Raw genomic sequence first — 13,297 nt, forward strand, 5'->3', positions numbered from 1 at the left:
GATTTTCCACCTGCACTTCTTGAGATTAATCTACATTTACCAGATTTACCACCACATAGTTTATTTGCTCCTCGACTCACTGCATTCTGATTGTTGAATCACCAGTCTGATAAACCTGTTCTCCTAAGACCAAAAATAGCATTTTCTTTCTCCATACCCCACCAGTCCTACATTTCAAGCATTTGTTAAACTTTCTTTCTCTGTAACATGATACTCTATGTAGAAAACCCAAAAGATCCCACCAAAAAAAAATTGCTAGATTAATAAATGAATTCAGCAAAGTCATAGGATATAAAATCATAAAATCAATGTACAGAAATTTGTTGAATTTCTAGGGGCGCCTGGGTGGCGCAGTCGGTTAAGCGGCCGACTTCAACCAGGTCACGATCTCACGGTCTGTGAGTTCGAGCCCCGCGTCGGGCTCTGGGCTGATGGCTCAGAGCCTGGAGCCTGTTTCCGATTCTGTGTCTCCCTCTCTCTCTGCCCCTCCCCCGTTCATGCTCTGTCTCTCTCTGTCCCAAAAATAAATAAACGTTGAAAAAAAAAAATTTAAAAAAATTAAAAAAAAAAAAAAAAGAAATTTGTTGAATTTCTATACACCAGTAATGCAGCATCAGAAAAAGAAATCAAGGAATCTAATCCATTTACAATTGCACCAAAAACAATAAGATACCTAGGGATATCTAACCAAAGAGGTAAAAGATTTGTATTCTGAAAACTATAGAACACTTAAGAAAGAAATCAGAGGACACAAAGAATTGGAAAAACACTCCATACTCATGGATGGAAGAACAAACATTGTTAAAATATCTATACTACTCAAAGCAATCTACCCATTTAATGCAATCTGCATAAAAATACAACCAGCATTTTTCACAGACCTAGAACACACAATCCTAAAATTTGTATGGAACTGCAAAAGACTCAAAATAGCCCAAGCAATTTTGAAAAATAAAATCAAAGCTGGAGGCATCATGATTCCAGACTCCAAGCCATACTACAAAGCTGTAGTCACCAAGACTACAAAAAAACAGACACATAGATCAACTGAACAGAAGACCCATAAATGGACCCACAACTATATGGTCAACTAATCTTTGACAAAGCAGGAAATAATATCCAACGGGGGGGGGGGGCAGTCTCTTCAATGAGTGGTGTTGGGAAAATGGGACAGCTACATGGAGAATAATGAAACTAGACCCCTTTTTTACACCGTACATAAAAATAAATTCAAAATGTATGAAAGACCTAAATGTTAAACAGGAAACCATCAAAATCCTAGAGGAGAACAAACATAGGCATCAACCTCTTTGACCTTGGCCAGAAGAACTCCTTACTAGACATGTCACCAAAGGCAAGGGAAACAAAAGCAAGCATATACTACTGAGACTTTATTAGGATAAAAAGCTTCTGCACAGCAAAGGAAACCACAACACTAAAAAGCAGCACAAGGAGTGGGAGAAGATATTTGCAAATGGCATATCCAATAAAGGGTTAGAACCCAAAATCTATAAAGAACATAGCAAACTCAAAACCCAAAAAGCTAACAACCTGATTAAGAAATGAGCAGAAGACATTTATAGATACCTTTCCAAGGAAGACATTGAGATGGCTAACAGACACATAAAAAGTGCTCAACCTCATGCATCATCAGGGAAATACAAATTAAAACCACAATGAGATACCACTTCACACCTGTCAGAATGGCTAAAATTAACAACACAAGAAACAACAGTGTTGGCAAGGATGGGAAGAAAGATGAACCATCTTGCACTGTTGGCGGGAATGCAAATTGGTGTAGCCACTCTGGAAAACAATATGAAGGTTCCTCAAAAAGTTACAAATAGAACTAATCCTGTGATCCAGCAATTGCCCTACTAAGTATTTCCTTAAAGGATACAAAAATAGAGATCCAAAGGGGTACATGTACCCCAATGTTTATAGCAGCATTATTAGCAATAGTCAAACTATGGAAAGAGCCTAAATGTCCATTAACTGATAAATAAATAAATAAATAAATAAATAAATAAATAAAGATGTGGTGGGTATATATACACCAGCCATCATATACTACTCAGCCATCAAAATGAATGAAATCTTTCCGTTTGCAACCATGTGGAAATAAGTCAATCGGAGAAAGACAAATACCATATGATTTCACTCACATGTGGAATGTAAAAAACAAAACAGCTGAACACATAGGAAGGTGAGAAAAAAGAGAGAGGGAAACAAACCATAAACAGGCTCTTTATTATAGAGAACAAATGGAGGGTTGACAGAAGGTAGTGGGGGGATATGGGATAAATGGGTATTAAGAAGGGTACCTGTTCTGTTGAGCACTGGGTGTTATAAGTGATGACTCATTAAATTCTAAACCCCTGTAAACAATATTACCTGTATGATAACTAACTAGAATTTAAATATAATTTTGAAAAAGTAAAATAAATTAGATATAAAGGAAAGAAAGAAGAAAGAAAGAAAGAAGAAAGAAAGAAAGAAAGAAGAAAGAAAGAAAGAAAGAAAGAAAGAAAGAAAGAAAGAAAAAAGAAAGAAAGAAAAGAAAAGAAACAAAGGGAAAGGAAAGAGAAAGGAAAGGAAAGAAAGGAAAGGAAAGGAAAGGAAAGGAAAGGAAAGGAGGGGAGGAAGAAATAATTAGTAGCATCTATGAGAACACTATTTTCATTTGCCTAAAATAATTTTGGGTGTTTTCTATTTAAAAAATGTATGTGTGATCTAAATCAACTTATTTAGGGCTCCAGGGTGGCTCAGTCGGTTAAGCATCCAACTTCAGCTCAGGTCATGATCTCTCAGTTCGTGAGTTCGAGCCCTGGGTCAGGCTCTGTGCTGACAGCTCAGATCCTGGAACCCACTTCACACTCTGTCTCCTTCTCTCTCTGCCCCTCCCCCACTTGTGCTCTCTCTCTCACTCTCTCTCTCTCAAGAATAAAAAAAAACATTAAAAAATATTTTAAAAATTGAATAAACTTATTATGTACAAAAAGAACTTTGTCTCTCTGCGGCAATGGTGAAAACTCACTCAGCAATGGTGAAAACAGTGTTTTGTTGTTGTTTTTTTTTCCTTGATAACTGCTTTTTAAAAAAGTGACTCCTGGGGTGCCTTGGTGGCTCAGTCAGTTAAGCCTCTGACTCTTGGTTTCAGCTCAGGTCATGACCTCACAGTTCCTGTGTCTGAGCCCCATGTCAGGCTCTGTGCTGACAGCATGAACGCTGCTTGGGATTCTCTCTTTCTCTCTCTCTCTACCCCTCCTCACTTTAAACAAACAAACAAAGAAACAAACATTGTTTTTTTGTTTTTTTTGAAGTGACTTTCCTGACACCACACATTCTTGATTCCTTGCATGCATTTTTGATGGTTTCTGCTCTCTTTCCTGAGCCCATATTCTCTGACAAGTGTTGGTTCTTTTTCCAATTTGCACACCCCCTCTGGTGACTGCATCTACCACAATGGCTTCAATTACTTTTTATATATATGAAGAACTCCCAAATACATGTTTCAAGCCAAACACTTTTTCTCTAAGCTCCAACTGCTAAAGATTCATTGAATATCTCCATTTGATCTATAGGAAATACAAACCCAGAAAAGCCAAAGATGCCTCATTTTGCTTTCACATCTCCTCCTCCCTTATCAAACCTTATACAAACCTCATTTTATTTTTTATCACTGCTATGCAATGAGTAGAGGAAGACAGAAACTTTGGGGTTACCCCTTTTCTATTTCCTTACTTACCATACTTTCTTTTACTAAGTTCATATCCCTTCCACTGCCCTAGTTTAGGCACTCGTCATTTCTTACTCTAAATCATGCAATAGCTTCTACCTCAGTTTTCTATATCCATCATTTCTCAAATCCGTCATTTACACAAATGACTTACTTGCTACTCTGACCACACTGCTTCTCTTCTATTAATTCTTCAGTGATTCCCATTATAAACAGGATTAACATTCATACTCTAATACGTCTCCTTGAATAATTAGCTCTCTGACCATGCTTCCTTCTATTGCTTTAATTTTTGTCTCTTTGGCCAGTCATGTTGTAGATGATTCACCAGACTGAATTGCTTACATATCTTGCTTCCCCGTCTGTCTCACTTCTGTTTGTCCTGGAATATCCCCCCCCGCCCCATTTCCCTCCATTAAGACCTAGCTCTGATGTTATCACCTATGGAAACATTTTCTAAGATATTCTTTCTAGTTTGATTAAATGTCCTTTTCTAGTTGCTTGGTAATGCCCTGAATACTTTACTGCCACTGGTAAAAGCACTCCCAAGTTTCCACTGCATTATTCTATGATTATGTCCTCATGTGATCCTGTTTCTGATCAGCGGTCTCCAATGTGTGGTGTCTATCCCCTAAGAACACAGAAGTAATGAGTGGAACATTTATAGAATCCTCTACTGCTTTTTGCTTTTTCCTTTAGTTTCTCAATTTCTATTTATTTCTCTAAAATGTACATAACTTACTATATAAGGTGTTATATATACATTATAAGTAAATTAATATACACATAAAAAGGACATAAGCTCAAAAATTTTCATATTGGAGGTAATATCAATACATATGGAGCCCTCTGCCCTTTCCTCAGAACCACATTTTTCATGAGGCAGGGGCTGCGGTATTTAAACCTGGCATTTCTAATCCTTTGGCTGAGGGACTGCTTTCATTTAAGCCAGTGTTTCTTAAATTGTTATGCTTAGACCACTTGGGAAAGATTTCCCTGATAACCTGGTTAAAAATGAAACTTTTGGGGTCTCCTGAATCAAAATTGGTGATTGTGTAGCTTACAAATTTCTTTTTAAACAGGAGTCTAACATGATCCTTATGGATATTACAGTTTTAAATTAATCATAAGTGGTAAGTACTCAACACACCTTTATGTGGAATTAAAAGTTTGCACATGCAGAAGAGTTCATTTTGTAACAGAGAGCTATTGCTGGCCCCACAGGCAAGCCTGGACTGGAGATCTGATGGGAATTGGGGAGAAAACAAACAGAACATTACAGGAATAGTGGCCTGGAAAAGTATGGGCCAAGGGGGATTTGGAATGTTTCTAAGGGTGAAAATAATGAGAAGAATAGATGAAATTAATGTTTTGCTAAAGTTTCTAAGTGAAACTGTGATTAAGTTTTTTGTAGGAGTCTGTACTTTTGTAAATCTGTGTTCCAGATGCTTATCATAATCTAGAGAACACATCAAATACAACAAATATTTGCACAATATATTAGAATTATAAATAACATAATAATGTTAATATGATAATTACCCAAATAAGTTGATATATAGTATCAACTCTAAAATCATCACCCAGAAAAAATTTATGTTACACAGAGCACTTGCTCTTAAAGAGATACATAGGAATTTGTCCACTCAAATCCTTGCATTTCCAGGGGTCTTCATATGGATCAATATCACTTGGAGCTACCAATTAATCCCAACTTGATTAAAATTTAAAATATGGGAGAGAACACAATTCTATTGTGACATTAAAATCAATGTCCTTATGGATGTGAAAGCATGGACATGAAGTAGGCATTATTTGTTCTTGGTTTAGGCTTTTCTAGAGCATGATGAGTTCTCTATGAGAATATTATTTCTTCTGATACTCACATGTCTCTCGACTTTGCTTTCCTTGCGAAGATAGATATCTCACTGTCTAGAACACACTGTATATTTGAATTAGAAATGTAATTCTGATATGAAGACTTAAAAGTATTCAATATTTCAGGGGCTCCTATTAATATGGGGTGCTATATCAATCACAATTCAAACAGAAAACAAAAATCCAAGCATTTAAGACAGAGAAAATTAAAGAATACAAATTATTAACACACTTTGGCATCTGTTTTTTTCTTTTCCTCATATGTAATTTCCATTTAATACATTAATGGGTCTGCCTTCATAAAAATAATCTTAGTCTCTCAAAAAAAGTGGCTACACAAAGTTCCATCAAGTGTTTGCATTCATCTCAGATTCTGGATTCCATGAGAATAAGATCTAGATAGATAGATATAGATAGATAAGATAGATAGATAGATAGATAGATAGATAGATAGATGATAGATAGAAAGAATGAATACAGAGCAATGTGTAAAAATAAAAATAATCTGTCCAGCAACAGATATGATTACATGTTGGTGTAACTTGTCGGTTATTTCGATTATGTGTACTTCACTGTAATGTGTTTTCGGTCATGGTACATGGATGGTTTCATATCAGCTTTTACTGTTAAGAATAGTATCATGAGCTCTGACTGACTCAAGTCATTAGTTTTATAAACATAATTTTAATCAGTGCATGTATTAAAAACAAAAATTGATGTTAGCCATTCAAACTGATAAACTCTTAAATCTTCGTGGCTTTACACAATATAGATTTACTTTGTCAGTTAGATACAGTCTGATGGTGCTCAGGCGGCTCACTTGCTTGGTGGCCGCACCATACGGAAAACCAGCCTCGAGGTTATCATAGTGGAGATGAAAGCAAATGAAGAACATATTATCTCTTATCTGCTTCAAACCAAAAAATGCCACACTTCTCTTATGCTCAGAGGAATCTGGCCAAAACAACTTTCACAGGCCAACTTCATAAACAAGAACATAAACGTAAGGAAGCACATTAAACATTGATGAACGCTAATAGTTTCTGCTAGTCCATGACTTTGATTTTGTCAATACCAATCCTACTCTTTTTTTTTTTTTTTTAATTTTTTTTTTCAACATTTATTTATTTTTGGGACAGAGAGAGACAGAGCATGAACGGGAGGGGCAGAGAGAGAGGGAGACACAGAACTGGAAACAGGCTCCAGGCTCTGAGCCATCAGCCCAGAGCCCGACGCGGGGCTCGAACTCACGGACCGCGAGATCGTGACCTGGCTGAAGTCGGACACTTAACCGACTGCGCCACCCAGGCGCCCCAATACCAATCCTACTCTTAACTCTTTTCAACATGTGTGTATGTATGCAGTTTTTTTGTTTGTGTGTTTGTTTTGCTTAGAAATTTTAGCTTCTTTGCTATCCTTGTTTTAAGTTGCCTCCTTCTTCATTTGCTCCCCCAAATCCCATTCTTCACAAAGTATTCATTTAAAAGTTATAAATCAGATCATGCCACTTTCCTATTTAAAACTATCTAAAGGTTTACAACAACAGTTTACAAATTCAATTATCTTTTTTTAAGGGTCAACAACCATGACTAGTACCTCCTTACCCATTGACTCCATCTCATATTCCCCTACACATCTCCTTCCATGCTATAATCATGTTGACCTTTATTCTCTCTTCATAAACACCCTGTTAGCTACAGCCTTAAGGATTTATACGAGTTTTTCTCTTTATTTGAAGTGTTCATCTCTTGATTATTACAAGGCTCACTGTTTTTTGACACATCACAGAAAGAATATATTTTTCTGCCCAAACTCTCAGTAACCAAACAAAAGCATTCTTTATAGCCAATCACTTGCTATCACATCACCTTATTTGAGTATTTGTCATACATTCCGTACCTATTTATTTTTAGATTTGTTTTTTTAAAATTTTTTTTTTCAACTTTTTTTTTTTTATTTATTTTTTTGGGGACAGAGAGAGACACAGCATGAACGGGGGAGGGTCAGAGAGAGAGGGAGACACAGAATCGGAAACAGGCTCCAGGCTCCGAGCCATCAGCCCAGAGCCCGACGCGGGGCTCGAACTCACAGACCGCGAGATCGTGACCTGGCTGAAGTCGGACGCTTAACCGACTGCGCCACCCAGGCGCCCCTATTTTTAGATTTGTGATGCCAGTTTTCTAAATTTTTCTTTTGCAATGATTAATTATAGAAACCATGCCCTTATTCTGTTTTTTGTTTTTTCTCCAGGATGATTCTCCTGTTTTCAAATTTCATAGTATTACATTTAATACACCAATATAGTTTTCTCTTATCATCCTTGCAAATGTGAAGATTAAAAAAAATAGGCATAACCTTTATAGATATTGGAATCAAGTAGTCCAATCGCAGTAGTGAAGTACTATTGAGGAACCATACTTCAGACTACTACTACTAATAATAATAATAATCCAATTTATACTTCCTTTTCCTGAAAAACATTAAAATTTATATATTCCACAAATCTCAGTAACATTTCTATTAACCCTTTCTTTTCTATTTTCCCCAACTATGATTTTATCTTTCTCATGTTTAATCCTCCAAATTTTTTTTTCTGTTTTTCTTGACATCATTCTATATATTTCTTCCCTTGTTCTAATTTTTATGTCCCTACTTTCTCTTAGACCTCAATCTAAGAAAATATTAGAAATTATCTGGAAAAGGCAAATCATTTTATAATGTGAAAGGAAATTTATTCTGCAATTAGGCTAAAATTCTTAGAGTTACATTTAACATCATTTTTTAATTTATCTTATATCACATAGGAAATTATCTTGATGAATCCCGTCATTACTTAAAACATTTCTTGTTAATTTAGAAATTTTAGAGTTACATAAAAGTCACTACCAATTTATGTATTTCTTGTATACCCCTTCACCTATTTCCCGGAAGCTAATGCCTTACATTATCATAGTCCATTTATTAAAACTAAAATCATCATTGGAACAATAACATTAATTAAACCAGACTATATAAATGATAGCAGATTTCAAAATAATGCCATTATTCCCTTCTAGGATCCAATCTGGGATCTCACCTTGAATTTAATCACCATTGACCTTAATTTCCTCAGGTCGGTGACAGTTTCTCAGTCCTTCTTTGTTTTCTATGACTTTTGAGGAACATTAGTCAAGTTTTTTTGTTTTGTTTTGTTTTTTAATGTCCCTCAGTCTGGGTTTGTCTGATGTTTTCTTATGGTTAAACTGGGGTTCTGGGGAAGAACATCACAGAAGTGAGGCGCCTTTCCAATTAAATCATACTGGGATGGAGGAGATGCAATATTTTTCCAAAGTACCTAGAATCAAACTTCTTCATCTCATCTCTAATACATCTCTTTTGTTTGGCTACTACCTTCTTCTTTCTGAATCATTATAATATCGTCCTAATACCCACCATCCCACTTCCTCCTTTTCCATCTACCATGTATTAACAAAAGCAATCAAGAGTCCCCATTTTAAAGGAATTGATATAATTCCTCCCTAATTCAAGTAATAATTTCCTTTAGGCTTAGCCTCCGGTAGTGGTAGTGCTATGAATGTTCGTTTTAATTGTGTGTGTTCTTTGTATGTGAGAACATGAACATATGTGAGTACATTTGTGTCCCTGTGTTCCTACGTATATGCATGACCTGAACATGACATTTTCTTTTATTAATGTTTATGCATTTTTGAGAGAGAGAGAGAGAGAGAGAGAGAGAGACTGAGAATGAGCGGGGGAGGGGTTGAGAGACAGAGGGAGAAACAGAATCCAAGTCAGGCTCTAGGCTCTGAGCTGTCAGCACAGACCCCAAGGCAGGCTCCAACCCACAAACTAAGAGATCACGACCTGAGCTGAAGTTGAATTGTTAACCGACTGAGCCACCCAGAACCCCCTGCATATGTTTTGCATGCCTGTCTGTATGTGCATAAGTGTCTGCATGTGCTTTGAATTTATAAGTATTTTCATAAATACTTGGGAAATTATATTAAAAACACTATTTTTAATTGGAATGCCCAAGCATTTCTATTGAAAATGTTATAGGGCATTCAGAAATAAACCTAACATAGACAAATATCGAGTCTGGTTTTAAATTAAGCCAAGAAGACTGCAATATAACTTCTTAACACTTTTTAAATGACACGAAAGATATCCCTCCTTCCAACAGGCACCAATATAAAATAAAGCCTCAAATATGCCATTTTGAAGATTATTTTTAATGAAAAAAAAAAACTCCCTGATGAAATCATGTTAGGTTTAATGATACTGTATTGGAAAATACAATAAACAATGGTGTTCTGGAGTAAGTAGGTTGTTCAAAACGACTTGGCTTCTTAAATGACATTACAAATTAACGCTAATTGACACAAAATGACACTGCATAATAATTAAATATAGTCATAATTTGACTGGTATTTAACCTCAAGAATAGTGTTTTGTGGGAAATCTGAATACACTTTATAAAATAATTTTAAAATGGAAGCTGAAATACAGAGCGTGACGAAAAAAAGTGCAAAATAATAAGGACACAGTTGACCAATTTGGATTGCTACTTAAAATCCTCATCCTCCCTTCTCTTTTTCCAGCACACACTGAAAGAGCAGTCTGCCAGAGTCTAATGCAGAGTCATTTTCATCTGCTCATTTTCTATTGCCAATTATCCTTAATTATTGAAAACTTTTTTTCAGTGTGTAATGGATGCTGAAATGTTAGTATGCTCATTAAACTGAAACTCTAGATAGAGCAATAGATTCTGATAAGCACTGGTTTGTTATAGTTCTGAATTTTCAAGTATTCCTTACTCTATTAACTTTGAATTCATATTCCACAAAACATTTACTCAGAATTAATAACTATTATTTTTTAAAAGCCAAAGAGCCCTCACAAAATGACTTAAATGATAAAAATGTAAGAAAATTTAAATTGGCTTCCATGAAGGACATCAAACCAAATTTGCCCTCATCTGAGCAGCAGACCTTTAGAAGGAAGCAAAATGCTTTACACGTTGCCACTAACTCCTTTGATACTACTTCCTTACTACATAAGTATGCCCTGTCCACATTTCAGTAAATTGGCATCAGCTGATAAAATGATAAATCCATACACAGAATATCCTGAAGGTTAAAGATTATATTGTAGATGTGAATATATGTGTTTGACTCCATTATACTCAAAATCCAACTCAATATTTCAGCATTTCCTTTTCTGTAGGGCTTCGGGTTAATATTAGCCTGAATATTGTACATTAGATTTGGAAGGACAAGTGCATATGTATCTCTATGGTAACGGGCAATAATTTCTTTGGCAAGCCCTCCACAACATCAAGGTAGAAAGTAACAGAAGCCAATTCTATTATGCCTTGCATGTTCCAGTTGCCCCCCTGGGTTCCAGGTTATCTTTGCTTTGCACATTCAACTTTCCTTCTCAACTGCCAACCCAATTGACTTCCAGTGACCTTAGGTTCCATACTAGATACAGAAACACCAGCTTACAGAAGGTGCTCCATCATTTCCTACAATTGTGGAAAGTCTGAGGCCTATAGAAAATCTTTATATTAAACACTAATAGTGGTTTGGCTTTTCTTACCGTTTCGCTGATTCACCTGCCATCCACTCTTTCTCTGTAAGCTGTTGGAAGATACGTCCTACAATGAGACAGTAAATGTGAGGAAGATGTGAACTCCCTAAAATGGGGATCCAGTGATTTAAAAAAAGTCCATAATGTGGATAAGGTGAAATCCCAAAAGAACAGCCCTCCAGAAAATCCAGATAGCAAATAGTAAAGACTTGAATATGAGAGCAAAGAACTATAATAGAAATACCTCCATTATAAAAGAGTTAGATATATGATCTTGTGTAGTTAAACACATTTAAGGATGAAATTTTCTGTACTGGAAGAAGATTTAAGATCAATTAGTAGTAAGTACATTTAGACAATTCAAGAAAAATGAACAATAATTAATTCATGTACTTCCCACTTGCAAAATACATTCCATCTTGAGATCTTCAAAGTCTTATCTCATTCCACTATCAACTAAGTTAAAAAAGAAACATACCTAAGTATAGTTACCACAAAACTAAAAGATCCCCAAACCCATATAATAAATCATGTTAAGTCAGGTACGGGTGAGACTCTAGATATGCTTATTCCTGAGGCAAAATTTCACTCTATCTGTGTACCTGTGAAACCTTAAAAAAAAAAAAAAAAGCCTCCAAAATACCATGGTAGGACAACATAGAATAAACACTCTCATTTTATAGGGGAGAAAATGAAAGCAATGAAGGAGTCATTCATCTAAAGCAAGTTTGCAGCCCATTAAGCAAATTTCTCTTAGATTTCCAGACCTGAGAATAATCCTGGGCAGTTTCTTCCTTCTCCGGGCCTGCTGAGGTGGCAGCTCTATCCTCTTGCACACCAGGCAGTACAGGCCTGTGCATTCATCACTGTACTTTGCAAGTAAGTTGCCTTCATTTTGTCTCATTTTAGTCCTTTTCAGTCCAGGCTGGAGTGCTTTTGCAGGTATAAAATTCTCAAAAAACTTGTCAGTCTCCCCTGCAACTCATGGTGGTCCAAGCCCTCAGACAAGAGTCCTCTGCATACTTTTCCTGAATAACTGCATCACTATTTCTGGCTTCTGCTGAGGAGGGTGAATGGATCCAGAAGCCACAAACCTGATCTCTTTAGCAAAGGTTTGTCCAGCTACAATCCTGTCCTGTTTCCAGACAGTGCTATCTAAATAGGCTAAGAATTTTCCAAATCAACAAAGGGTGGTTTCTTTTGCTTAACAATTCCTTCCTTGGGGTGCCTGGGTGGCTCAGTCAGTTAAGCATCCGACTTCACCTCAAGACATGATCTCTCGATTCATAGGTTCAGGCCTGCGTCAGGCTCTGTGCTGACAGCTCAGAGCTTGTAGCCTGCTTCAGATTCTGTGTCTCCCTCTCTCTCTGCCCCCTCCTGGCTCACACTCTGTCTCTCTCCTTCAAAAATAAATAAACATTAAAAAAAATAAAGAATTTCTTCCTTAATTTATCTTTTTCCTCTCACATTTTACTATAAACAGTAAGGAGAAACAAGATTGCACCTTCCATACTTGGCTTAGAAATTTCCTCCACTAAATATCCAAGTGCATTGCATATAAACTCTGCCTTTCAGCTATCACAAGAAGCCAATTCAGCCAAATTCTCTGCACTTTACAAGGATCACCTTTCCTCTAGTCATTAACAGATTCCTCAATATTTTGAGACTTCACTAGAAGTATCTTTAATATTCATTATTTATAGCAGTACCCACTTCATATTCTCTAAGACAATAAAACCTTTCTCTACTGCTCTTCTTTGCTGTTTTTGAGCCTTTGCCAGAATTGCCTGTATAGTCCATACTTCTACCAACAGTTTGTTCAAGACAATCTAGACTTTTCCTGTTAAATGCCTCAAAATTCTTCCACCATTACCCTTACTCAATTTCAAGCTACTTCTATATTTTCAGGCATTTCTTAGAGCAATACCTCACCTTCTGGTACCAAATTCTACATTAGGTTCAGAGATCTATCTTAACAAACTACCACAATCTGGATGGCTTAAAAAAAAACATAAATTTAATTATCTCACAGTCTGAAAGCTTGATGTCTGAAACCTTTGTCAATAAGACCATGTTCCTTTTAGAATC

This window comes from Puma concolor, chromosome D3, assembly GCF_028749965.1.
Source record: "Puma concolor isolate L17-30 chromosome D3, mPumCon1.1.hap2, whole genome shotgun sequence".
In the NCBI taxonomy this organism is placed as follows: domain Eukaryota; kingdom Metazoa; phylum Chordata; class Mammalia; order Carnivora; family Felidae; genus Puma; species Puma concolor.